Below are 14,457 nucleotides of genomic sequence, written 5' to 3' on the forward strand. Positions count from 1 at the left end.
GAGCTGGCAGAATGGTGTACATTGCCCTCTTTCAGCAACATTCAAGGTACTAACTAAGTTCTCTAATGTGGGTAACACATGAAAGGGATCTAAAACTGGCTTACAAAAATGGTCACTACCTCATAGACTACCGGAAACAAAACTGGACACACTCTAACCCAGTTAGCAGGGGGAAAAGCACCATGGGAGTAGAGCCCACTACCCTACACCCACCACAATGCATTGCTGATGTGACTCTGCAGTGCACCTTACAGAAAAGGTGTCACACTCACCCGAGAGCCACATCACAACCAGGGAAAGGCTGTCAGAGGATAGAACGCATTCTGCTGTCATGGAGGTGGGTACGGCATTTGAGGCTGGCATACAGGCTGGCAAAAAAGGTTTTTAGATTTATTGTTTTAGTGTGGGAGGAGGTTGGAGTACGGGGAGGTCATCCCCGATTCCTTCCAGTGGTCATCTGGTCAGTTGGGGCACCTTTTTGAGGCTTGGCCGTAAAAAAAAAAGGACCAAGTAAGCCCAGCGAAATACAGCTGAATGCTGCTTTTTTTTCCCCATTATCCGCGAAAACCGGCCATCTGGTAGCCATGCCCGCCCATGTCCCGCCTTCGCTTCGCTGCCGACATGCCCCCTTGAACTTTGGAAAGTGGCGATGCTGTCAAAAAAGCCGCTTTCGATTATACCGATTTGGCCGCTTTTGCGAGATCGCCGGCCATCTTCCGATTTATGTTGGAAGATGGCCGGCGATCACTTTCGAAAATAAGCCCGCAAGTAACTTTTGTGCAATGCCCCTCCAATGGATACACCCCCTTTCAGGATATGTACTATTGGGGTTAGGCACCCTGTCTTATAAAATGGTGCGCAGCCAGATGCACATGCAAATTTTAATGAGTGCCAGTTAACATCAGTAATTGGTTGTTGGTACCCAATTATTGATGGTTAAGAGCTTCTTAACCAATTAATATGTGTGTGCATCTCCGCAGCCTGCCCAAATTTGACCGCCATGTATAGAATCCAGGGGTTAACATACATCATTTAGGTGCCTAACTTTGTAGTGAATTGCCACCGTGGGGGGGGGGGGGGGGGGGGGCAATTTTATAACGGGGCACCACAATTTAGGTACCATGAGCCGGGCACTAATTCTATAACAGAATCTGAGTGCCAGGATTCCATTATTGAATACTAACATAAATCGTGCATCAATGCGCCTACATTTATGCACGCCAGCTTACACGATGCGAATAGTAGACGTAAGTGGGCATACTTAAATGTGCAAGAACTTAGATATGAATAGGCATCATAACATTGGAAAAAACAAAAAATGGGGGAAAAGACCTCGGAAAATGCTATCCTGCGACTCCAAGGCTGTAATGACTGAATCGTCTTGGTAACAGCTCGTTTTCATATAATCATCGGTCAAAAAAACCCCTGCCGACCAAAAAAGGTCGTGAAGATTATCAATCACTCTTTTTAAAATTATTTTGTTTTTTAAAATTTTTCTCATTGCATCATACATGTATCAAAAATCATATCGAAAAGAAAAAAATTGCCACTTTAACTGGTACTGTGTCCGTTAATGCTCTAGTACTAGAGCATTAGCGGACGCAGTACCAGTTAAAGTGGCATTGCTGAGTCTGAATCGGTACTGAAGACTTGGGTATCCTGCATCCCCTGAAGAAGCCTCTTGGTGAAACGGGTCTGTCAGGTTTGGATGCCATTCGGGACCATTATATGCAGTTAAGCTCAGTCAGTCAAGTGGAACTTTTACATTTATACATTGGCAGTGCGCAGCGTCAATTGTTTATTGGCAATTGTTTTCTCTTTTTTTCTTTTTGGTATGATTTTTGATACGTGTATGATGCAATGAGAAAAATAAAAAAAAAAACAGAATAATTAAAAAAAGAGTGATTGAGAATCTTGCACGACCTTTTTTGGTCGGCAGGGTTTTTTTTAACCGATGATTATATGAAAACAAACTGTTACCAAGACAATTCAGTCATTACAGTCTTGGAGTGGCAGAATATCATTTTCTGAGGTCTTTTCCCCCATTTTTTGTTTTTTCCAATGTTATGATGCCTATTCATATCTAAGTTCTTGCTCGCTTTAGGTGGTTATTACTGAGGTTGACTTTAAGCGAGCTTTCCCCTTTCCTTGAGTTTCATACTTAGATGTGGCAATTTAGCGCATACTTTGCAGCATTCTGTAAGTTACATGTGTAAATGTTGGTCCTTCTGAGGCCCCCCCACCCATGATTCTCCCCTGTGAACACCCCCCTTACGTTTATACACTAACCCCTGGATTCTATAAAGGTCACCAAAATTTGGGTGCCCAAAATTGGGCATGGATCCTAGATTGCGTCCAAAATAATTAGTGGGCTCCAATGATTTAATTATTGGAGCTAACAAGTACTTAATTGGCACTAATTATAATTTGGGCGCCAATCTGGCTATCTGCTACTCTGTTACAGTAGGCGCCTAAATTGGATCCTGTTGAAGTCTAAAGAGGGTGTAACCATGGAAGGGGCATGGGTGGGTCAAGCGCATTCACAAAACATGCGTGCAATGTCACAGAGTAGCGGGGATCCACACCCAGTTTGCACAACAGGATTGATACCAGCTTTCAGCTGGCATAAGTCCTCATGGCCAAAGTTGAGTGTCCTTTATAGCAGGGACGTAGCCAGACTTCAGCGGGAGGGGGGTCCAGAGCCCGAGGTGAGGGGGCACATTTTAGCCCTCCCCTGGTGCCGCCGACCCCCCCCCCCCGGCGTCATTGCCGACACCCCCCGCCGCCGCCAGCACCACCACCAACAACAACTTTGACCCCCCCCCCCCCGCTGACGACCCTCTCGACCCCCCCCCCCCACCATCGCCTACCTTTGCTGGTGGGGGACCCCCAATCCCCACCAGCCAAAGTCTTCTTCCTTCGTTTGGTTTCTGACTCTGACGTCCTGCATCACAGAAACAGAACGAAACCTTGCGATCTGCAGGGCTTCGTTCTGTTTCTGTGAGTCTGACATCCTGCATGTTGTACGTGCAGGACGTCAGACTCAGAAACCAAATGAAGGAAGAAGACTTTGACTGGTGGGGATTGGGGGTCCCCCACCAGCAAAGGTAGGGGACAGCGGGCGGGGGGGGGGGGGTCGAGAGGGTGGTCGGCAGGGGGGCCCAGGCCCCCCATGGCCCCATAGTAGCTACGCCCCTGCTTTATAGACTAGCATTGAGTGCCAAATTTTATCGGCACCATTTATTGAATCTGGCCCTAAGTGAGTTGTGCGCATCATTTATAGAATAGTGCTGAGTACTCAGCTAGCACGTACTTGCATAAATTCTAATATTCTATAAATTTGCTTTGTGTGTAAATTTGTGTGTAAATTTAGGCCCCATGTTATAGAATGAGGGAGATAAACTTTTTTTTCATTATCCTCTTCTGCCACCCAACCCTGCTCCATGACATATACCTTCATCCTTTGGCATTAAAAGAGGAAAATTACTTTGATACCCCTGGTGATAATGTCATATTCCCCTCTCCCCCCCCCCCCCCCCTCTCCGCCCCAACAGGGTACCAGATTAGCCAAAGCCTTAATGTTTAACCTTTGTTCTCAGTTTGTCTCTCATTGGCAGCTGCTGTAGCCAAAGAAGAACTGGGTAAGAGACTGGGCCATCATTCTATAAGTTGCATATTGTATATATGTATAAAAGTTCAGTTTAACCGTGGCAATAAAAGATTTTTTTATAAACATACATTTTAAAGGAGATTCTTCCAGGTATTTTTATATACATTTTTATTACCCAATATTGCACACACACCCAGATTCTATATATGGTGCTCAGATTTTGGAGCCAAAGATTCAGCACAGATGCAAGATATGCGTGCATTTTAATTAGCCAGTGGCCATTAATTAGGGGTAGAACTGAAACTTTCCCCTATTAGTAAAGTCTTATCAAAGCAGCAAACCAGTCTCCTCTTTAGACTAGCAGCAGTTCCCCTTTTAGTTCTACCCCGACGAAGCCTGTGGGCGAAATGTGGCCACATCAGGTGACTGTTATAAATGAACCACTCCTTTTATTTATATTGATCTGCTTTTGTATTTTTTGTGTTAACAATCCATTATTGCAATTAATTGACAATAATTTGGATTTGCGCGTGCATTTGCCTGCACGCTATTCTATACCACCCTGCGCCTAAACACCCTAGCATGCAGCTCGAAAGGGGGCATGACCAGGAGAGGGGCAAGGGCTTTCTGAAAAATTTGTGCGTGGGGTTATAGAATAGCCTTATTTCTATGTCAAAATGCCAGGAGTTGGGCACTGGCATTTACACTTGGTTTCAGCTGGGCACAGGTGATGTGGAGCATTTTTCTCCAAACAGCACACAACCTGGGGCAGCACTCCAGGCTGTTGTTTTCTGCACCATTTCTAGCCCCCCACAGCGCTCATGTTGATAGGTTGCCTGCCTTTAGGAGACTCCCTGTCTTTAATTCTTTATTTAGATTTTGCTCACACCTTTTTCAGTAGTAGCTCAAGGTAAGTTATATTCAGGTATACTGGATATTTCTCTGTCCCAGGAGGGCTCACAATCTAAGTTTGTACCTCAGGCAATGGAGGGTTAAGTGACTTGCCCAAGATCACGAGTAGCAGCAGTGGGATTTGAACCAGCCACCTCAGGATTGCAAGACCGGTGCGCTAACCACTAGGCCACTCCTCCACTTTGGCTGTATGGCTACAAAATGGAATGAACTCCAGGATGAAAGAGGTGGTGGTGGAAATCCACAGAAAGCAAAAATCAATAAGCAAAATCTCTTCTATAAAAAAAAGCAGCACAGGTCTTCTGTCAAAAAGTGCAATGTTTTAGAAGTTGGGTGACCTCCCCCCCCCCCCCCCCCCCCCCACCCCGCTCCTTCTGCAGCAGCTTTTGATTTCTGTTTCCTATAGAATTTTGCTATTACATGTGTATGTCATAGTGCTATTTTATAAGAGCTCTTTCTTGAAATACTTGATAAAATTAGACCATGTGTGTCATAACTTTTCCCCACATTTAAACCCAACCCTTTGTATCACCTACTGAAACTATTGTCAATGATAACCCTACATCCCCTAGAGGGCGCTAAAGCATCATCCACTGAAATCGATGGGAGTCTTACGTAGTGTTACAGGCTTGGATTCTGGCTAATCCTTTCACCAAAGGCCTACTATAAACCAAGACTAAGGTTTGGGTGCATCAGATGTACATTGCTGGATAAGGGGTAATTTTTTTAAAGCTTGTTCTGCAAGTAACCCCTGTTTTACTTGCAGAAATGGAAGGTTAGAGGGGCATAGTTTGGATGATGCATGGGCATATACAACTTATTCAGAGCATATAAAATTTGTGCCAATGTGATTTCTTCATAATTTTAATTATTTATTTATTTGTTGCATTTGTATCCCACCTTATCCCACCTCTTTGCATATTTACCCCTTCTCCTGAGTAGATATAAATGTATACTGGTGCATTAAAACTGTGATTTCTACTGCATTTTTGAAGACGTGGAGGGGCATAATCGAACGTCGCTGGCCAAATAGATCGCCGGCGATCTATGTTGGCGGTGGCGCTACAGCTGGCTGGAACCGTATTATCGAAAAAGATGGCCGGCCATCTTTTTTTCCCGACAATACGGTTTAGCCCGGCCAAATGCCTTGGAGTTCGCCGGGTTTGAGATGGCCGGGTTTGTTTTTCAGCGATAATGGAAAGTTATGTTGGCCATCTCAAACCCCGGCCAAATTCAAGGCATTTGGCGTGGGAGGAGCCAGCATTTTTAGTGCACTGGCCCCCCTGACATGCCAGGACACCAACCAGCCACCCTAGGGATCACTGCGGTGGACTTCAGAAAAGCTCCCACGTGCATAGCTCCCTTACTTTGGGAGCTGAACCCCCCAACTCCCCCCCCAAACCCACTACCCACAAATGTACTGCATCCACTAAAATTGCTCCAGGGACCTGCATACAGCCTCTAGGACTTATTGCTGCTGTATAACTTTGGCACACCAGTTCACACCTGAAGACTAATCTCTCTGAAAAAGTCCTTTCTTGAAATAAGCACGTTTACTCACAGTTAATTGCAGATCAGAGGTTGTGCCCCACTGGCAAAGAGTCCCCTGGTACTAAGATTAGCAGTAGGTCAGAGCTGGCAGAATGGTGTACAATGCCCTCTTTCAGCACCATTCAAGGTAAGAACTATGTTCTCTAACGTGGGTAACACAGGAAAGGGAACTAAAACTGGCTTACAAAAATGGCCACTACCGCATGGACTACAACAGGAAACAAAGGGCACACTCTGACCCAGTTAGCAGGGGGGAAAAGCACCATGGGAGTAGAGCCCACTACCCTACACCCACCACAATGCATTGCTAATGTGACTCTGCAGAGCACCTAACAGAAAAGGTGTCACACTCACCCGAGAGCCACATTGCAACCAGGAAAAGGCTGTCGGAGGATACAACACATTCTGCTGTCATGGAGGTGGGTACGGCATTTGAGGCTGGCATACAGGCTGGCAAAAAAGGTTTTTAGTTTTATTTTTTTTAGTATGGAAGGGGGTTGGTGACCACTGGGGGAGTATGGGGAGGTCACCCCCCATTCCCTCCAGTGGTCATCTGGTCAGTTGGGGCACCTTTTTGAGGCTTGGTCATGAAAATAAAAGGACCAAGTAAAGCTGGCAAAATACTGCTTAACGCCGCTTTTTGTTTTCCATTATCGGCGAAAGCCGGCCATCTGGTAGCCACGCCCATGCCCACCCATGTCCTGCCTTCGCTAATCTACTGACATGCCCCCTTGAACTTTCACCGGCGAAGCGACGGGAAAGCGGCGATGCTGTCTAAAATGCAGCTTTCGATTATACCGATTTCGCCGCTTTTAAGAAATCGCCGGCCATCTCCCGATTTGTGTTGGAAGATAGCCGGCGAGCACTTTCGATTATAAGCTGGATAGACACCTATGTTTCTTTATAGAATAGCCACTAAGTAGGTATCTAATTTGTCTGCAACCTAGGCAACCTTTTTATAAAATTCCCTTCATATTGTTTTGTGATTATCCAATACATGGTCTGTAATGACCTCCCTCTTCCAATTCCCAGTTGCTAATTTAATTAGTTTTAATTAATATATTTATTTTAAAATATTTATAACCCGTTTATTACAACATTCTAAGTGGGGAACAAATTAAACAGACAAAGGCAATAACAGTGAAACACTGAATTTTATACATCGCTAAGGGGTGAGTTATAATCCGGTAAAAAAAATGGGCTTTTACCACACCTTAATTTCTCATGAAAGTGACTAACCTGTGCTATCTCAATAACATGTTACCTGCAGTACATTAATAACACTGCTTGTGGTCAATCTCACAAGAGGCACAATTCATACTGCCCAGCAGCATCAGGCCACAAAGCTACAGCCTGATACTCTCAGGCTGCAACTTAAAACGGACTGACCAATAATGACTGAACTTCCCCTTTCACCAATGCTCCTATCACATAGCTCCCCCCCCCCCCCCATGCCTCCTCGGCAGTATATACCACTCCACCAAGACCCCCTTTCCACATATCCCCTCCCAATGCCTCTCCTCGAAGACTACCCATTTCCATGGCCCCAGTGCCCCCCCCCTTTCAACATACTTCCTCTTGATGCATTACCCCAAAACCCCCTTTCCATGCCCAGCCTGATGGACCCCATGCCCCCTTTCCCCAAAAGCCTCCCATCCTCCTTAAAAATCCCTGGGGTCTAGTGGGGGTTGGCACTGTGTTCAAAATGGCACTGATGACCACTAGTGGTAGTCTCACAGTACAACCACTTGGGGTTCAAACAGCCATATATGGCAAAAGGTGAGGTTTTGGGGCAAGGGGGGACATTGGGAGGAGGCATCAGGAAAGGGATATCATCAGGGCAGGGGATATGTCATACAGAATTCCAGCTGCAGCTTGCCTAACAATGTTATTTTGAATATGGGGATAAAGCTGATTGTTTGTTAGCTAGAAGACTCAAGAAGTGTCAAGCACATTCTCAAATTTTGAAAATTAGAAGGTATAAGGGGGAGGGATTTTTCAAAGTGGAAGAAATCCAAGGCCAGCTTTTACATTTTTACCAGAAGTTATAATCTAGGGTTAAAAATATAAAGGAGGGGGATGTAGTAGACTCTTTGAATGATATTACTTTACCCAGTTGTAGTTCTGAAGTGCAGCAACAGATGGATGCTGTTATCTATATGGAAGAGGTAGAACAGGTTATTAAGAGTCTTCCTGAAGGGAAGACACCGGGGTTAGATGACTATGCCAAAGGTGTTTACTCAATTGATGGCCCTGGTGTTGGTGCAATATTTTAATTCTTTGTGCAGTGGGTCTGTTATACCAACACACTCTTAATACTGTGGGTATTACTATTCTATGTAAACCAGGAAAGGATGGCATTCTCTGTAGTTCTTATTGACCAATATCATTTATTGTCTTTCAATTTTGTATATGTTGTTTTAAAGAATGAATGAGGAACTCCAATAAAGTGAATGTGAATTTGGAAATCTTTTAGACACATTATTGAGATTGCATCTACGATTGAACCTGAACATTATTTGATTGAAACTGAACGTTATTGGTTCACAGGAGTGGTCTTTGAGATCTTTTCATTCCATTTTTAACAATAAAAGTAATTTTGAGAGTAGAGTAACTTCATGCCTTTCTTCTTTGGATAAGATCTTCATGATTTGTGGTTTTGGTTTTTGTTCGTACACATCTTTTTTTGGTTTTGTGAGTACTGCTTACTCATTCTGACTCCCCCAAAGTCCGCTCAAAGGAGCTCCCTAAGGAGCTCATTAGTTGTGCTCCTGTGTTGGCATAACAGAGGAGGCGCTTGCTTCTCCGACGTCGGTCTGGGCCTCTTCACCCCACTCTTAGGAGTGACATCACTCGAAGGTCAAGGTCAGGACTGTCCTGGGCCCAACGGTGCTGCTGGAACCACTGGAGGATCTCCCAAAATGAAAGCTGACCCAGGGAGATGCAGAACCGCAGGAGACAAACAATCAGCACAAGAGCAGCCCCAGGTGTTCTTTTCTCTGTGGCCTAGGCTTCCTTCTTTTCATCTTCTTGTGGCAGGACCCAGGCTTCCAATCACTCTGCTGCTTTCTCTCTGTCTTGTATTGCCTGTCTTACATCTTTTGGTGGTAGGGCCCAGGTACCAAGCTTACTGTCAGTGTGCTGCTTCCTTTGCAGTTTGGCTGACATTTCACATCTTCCAGTGGTGGAGCCCAGGCTCCCTGCCACTGTGCCATTGTTTCCTAGCTGACTCTCTGCAGTCCTGTGGCTCATTCATTCCTCTTTTCCTTTCAGCTCCATATGCATATGGACAGAAGCATAGAAAGACAGATGGACTCACAGTCACCTTCCCCTATAGACACACCTTTGTGTGAAATGTGTCTAAAAATGTAAACTTTAAATATAAAACTGTCCTTTGAAAAATCAGGAACAGAGCCTAAATTTATTAAATGACAAATGATCCTTAGAAATGTACAGAATCACAAAAAACCAGAACACTGGTGTCTGAAGGAGTGCACAAATGGCTATGACCCTTTGTCTTGGCTGATCATCTGTGACCCCCATCAGGGAGAGTGGTTCAGCATCAGGATCTCCCTAATGATACTGTGTGCTGGAGGGAAAAGAGCTTACCTGCACTTTCCAGCCCCAGATGTCCACAGTGTGCAGTTGACTGCTCATGAAGAAAAAGATTCTGTGCACACCAACGGGAGTCTGCTTACTAATGATACCAGTGCCTGTGGGAGGGAAGGGAGCGCACTGCTTCTTTATGACATTTCTACTTATTTGTTTAACATTCTATTACACCACTAATCGGGTGTAGCCAGACCTCAACAGGAGGGGGGGGCCAGCGCACATTTTGGCCCGCCTTCCGCCACCGCTGCCGCCTCCCTGCTGCCACCCTCCTGCCGCCACTTCCGAACCCGCTGCTGCCCCCCCCCCCACTGCCACTGTAAAGGTACTTTGGTTGGCGGGGGTCCCCAACCCCCGCCAGCTAAAGCGTTTGTACCGCGCTGGTCTCACATTGCCTGGTGCCCTGTCCTGTTTTCAGTCGCTGTGCACGTTTGTTTTAATGAAACTGAGCCGCTTCAGCTGGTGGAGGCTGGGGACCCCTGCCAGCCAAACTGAGGGCCATAGAGCCAATTTAGGGGGGGCCCAGGCCCCCATGGCCCCGTAGCTATACAACTGCCACTAATCTAGCTTCATAGCGGTTCACAGTAAAACATTGGCACCTTAAATTAAACAGCATAACTGCAATTCTATAAATTGGCCCCTCATTTTAGATGCCAGAAAGGGGTGCACTTCATGCCAATTCTGTAATGGTTTAAGGGCACGCCTAAGCCATTATAGAATCTAATCTAATGTATCCAGTACGTATAGACTGCTTTCTCCCACTAATGAGTCCAAAGCGGTTTATAATAAGATACTGAACTACAATAATGCGAACAAAAGAAAATAAGAAAAATGACTCTAATTCAAAAACTGTTGGAAAAAGATAAGGCTTTAGGCTTTTACGAAAGGTGTAATAAGAAGTTTGTTTCTTTTTGACGAGAAAGGTGCAAAAGTAGCGTAAAGCTGAATCAGTGTGCCAAAAGGTAGGCGCACACACTTATGACACATCAATGGTTACCATAAAGGGGCGCACCTAAATACGGCATGCAACATACACAACTGACAGTATTATATGAGTTCTGCACGTCATTTGGAAACACACCCAAGCTCGCCATGTATATATCCGCGTGACAGTTGCATGCTAAGTGATTTCAAGTTTATTCAACACTTAAGATACCGCCTAGGGAAGACCATCAAAGTGTTTTATTATTCTCTATATATCAAAATGAAAGAAAAGAAGCAGAACTACAGTAACAGAGAGAGAAAGAGTAAGATGCAAAGATCCAGAAACCTACACTGCATGCTTCAGATTACCATGGCTCCACGGTTGGTCAAGGGCATCTAGCAAAAGCCTACTAACACAGATGTCTTGAGTTTAACTTTAAAATCAACCAAGAATTGCGTTAAGCGTTAAGTCCAAGGGAAGAGAATTCCACAAGGTAGGACCCTGCACATTAAACAATTTCTTCCTAACCATAGAAAGATATTAGTGAATGAGGAAAACGGCCTTGAGAAGAACAGAGTGTCCGTGAAGGGGTTTAAAGCAGTAAAAAGTAAGCCAAGTAGGGAGGACATTCAGAGAAAACAGCCTTAAATACTAAAATTAATATCGTATAGGACACCCGATATGAGACGGGGAGCCAGCGTTAGGCCCACAGATAGGGAATAAATGCCACATTCTGCACCAATTACAGATCTTATAGTTCTCTGTGACTAAAGCCACATAGCAATGCCTTACAGTAATTTAAAGTAGAGATAACTAATGCATGAGTAAGGATATATAAAGCTTATGTAGATGCACTGTTTATAGAATTGCACTTATACATGTAACTGCCAATTATTGGTGCTAAACATGTGTGTAAATATTACTGTTCTATAAACTGGGTGCACTATCAGCACCTAACGTTAGGCACCAGCTTGGATGCCTTTCTGCCTTTTTTCAGAAATGATTGATACAGGATAGCGTAAAGCAAACAATAACAGAAACAGATGAATTAATTAACACTTCAAAATTCATTCAACATTAATTAATGGTCTGTACTGTGTACCGGAAAGAAAAATATGAGAATGTACAGATAAAAAATCCTCATGGAAGTATAATGTACAGGGCAATAGCAGCTACTGGTTTGTGAAAATTGGCCTGTTTTTTTTTTTTGCTTGTTGCAAGAACTGAAGGCAGCTGACAGGTGGCATGAGAACGTTGCTTTTTACTGCAGAGAAGGACAGGATTTTATTTTTATCACAACTGCAATAAAACATTTTGATCATAATGCATTCACAGGAAGTTATTGATTAGGTACTGGATCATTTCCAGCTCATGATAGCTTTTCTGCAATACAATATTTGAGCTGTCCAGACCCCTTTGATCCTGGGGAACTGAGTTCAATTCCTACTACAGGTCCTTGTGACTCTCTGGGCAAGTCACTTAACCCTCCATTTCCCCAGGTACACAATAAGTACCTTTATATAGTATATAAACCACATTGATTGTAACCACAGAAAGGCGGTATATCAAGTCCCATTCCCCTCCCCTTTCTCTTAGAGGTTCCATTTTAAGCATGTGATCTCAAAAGCTCAGTCTAGTGATTATTTTTGCTTTATAATCTGCAATGACAATCCAGGTTTCTCCAGGACCATTGTGACTTCTAGGATAAATATATAAGAACATAGCAAATACTATACCGGGTGAGACCAAATGTAAATCAAGCCTGGCATCCTATTTCCAACAGTGGTCAATCCAGGTCACAGGAGCGCAGCAGGTTTCCTGTAACCTTCCAGAGACAGTTCCAAGATATTGACAGTAATCCTTTCTCTAATTGTCTGTTCAGGCTAAGTATTTTGCCAGGCTGTATGCTGCTCATGAGGACTTTGCTGCCTGGTCTATTGAGATGGTTTTGAGATTTTGTTTTTACACTTCCAGAAGGAAATTTTTATAAAATGTTGCCTAGATTAAGATATATATACTCCTCCTACAATTTGACATGTCAAGTGCCTTCGACATGGTTGACCACGGAATCCTACTACACATACTTGAATATTTTGGCATTGGAGGAAATGTCCTAAACTGGTTCAAGGGGTTCCTAACCCAGCGTTCATATCAAGTCACATCAAATTCAGCCACGTCTGCCGCATGGACACCTGAATGTGGAGTTCCACAAGGATCACCCCTCTCACCAACCATTTTCAACCTAATGATGATTCCCTTGGCAAAACTCCTATCAAACCATAACCTCAACCCATATATATACGCCGATAATGTAACAATATACATCCCTTTCAAACAAGACATCAAAGAAATCTTCAATGAAATCAACCAAAGTCTGCACATCATGAACACCTGGGCAGATGCATTCCATTTGAAACTAAATGCAGAAAAAGCCCAATGCCTGATACTTACCTCCCAATACAACACGAATGAATTTACCGCTATAAACACACCAAAACTAAACCTTCCAATCTCAGAAACGTTAAAAATCCTTGGAGTCACTATCGACTGACACCTAACACTTGAAACCCATGCAAACAACACAACCAAAAGGATGTTCTACTGCATGTGGAAACTGAAAAGAATAAGACCATTCTTCCCAAGATCCGTCTTTCGCAGCCTAGTGCAATCCCTCGTACTCAGCCATCTGGACTACTGCAACTCACTATACGCAGGCTGCAAAGAGCAAATACTGAGAAAACTTCAAACAGCCCAGAATACAGCAGCCAGACTCATCTTCGGAAAACCAAAATATGAAAGTGCAAAACCCTTACGAGAGAAACTACACTGGCTCCCACTCAAGGAACGCATTACTTTTAAAGTATGCACATTAGTCCACAAAATCATTCACGGCAAAGCCCCAGCCTACATGTCTGAGTTAATAGACTTACCACCCAGAAACGCTAAAAGATCATCCCGAACTTTCCTCAACCTCCACTTCCCTAACTGCAAGGGCTTGAAATACAAAGCGCTGCACGCGTCAACCTTCTCTTACATGAGCATGCAGTTCTGGAACACATTGCCGCGCAACCTGAAAACGATCTACGAACAAACCACCTTCCGCAAATTACTGAAGACACATCTTTTTGCTAAAATCTACGGAAAGAACCAAAACACATAAAGTCCACACTCACTGTTTCAGTAATGCATCAATACATCCACTTCTGAATTCTTATCCCCCGAGATCTCACCACACTCATACCTTTACCCACAGAGGAATGTATACCATATGTTTTCTTGTTATTATATATTGCCCTTTAGCTTCCCTTGTTTCCTTCCAATGTTTCACTGTTCTTTTCCATTGCTATATTCCTTAACGACATTTGATTTGTCTCGTATAACTCTTCACAATGTAATCCATAACCGAATTCTAACAAATTGTAATTTCACCATTCATAATGTATTGTAAACCACACTGAGCCCGCAAAAAGGTGGGAAAATGTGGGATACAAATGCAATAAATAAATAAATAATAAATAAATATGTGTTATCTGTATGAAATCACATCCATTTACACCACCTCAAGAGCTGGTATAAACATGTGAATGTGTGATCACGCATATTTTCTAAATAGCAACTGTAACCGTACTCTGCCCTGATTCTGCCTCATCAAAATCATATACAAGTACATTTGTTTTTGTCTTCATCTGTACCTCTGTGCAGTGGCGTAGCCACAGGTGGGCCTGGGTGGGCCGGGGCCCACCCTCTTAGGGCTCAGGCCCACCCAACAGTAACACACGTTTAGTGGTAGCTGATGGGGATCCCAAGCTCCACCAGCTGAAGAGTTCCCCCTGCTGGTAAAGAAAATGCT

The sequence above is a fragment of the Microcaecilia unicolor genome, chromosome 4 (assembly GCF_901765095.1).
Source record: "Microcaecilia unicolor chromosome 4, aMicUni1.1, whole genome shotgun sequence".
Taxonomy (NCBI): Eukaryota; Metazoa; Chordata; class Amphibia; order Gymnophiona; family Siphonopidae; genus Microcaecilia; species Microcaecilia unicolor.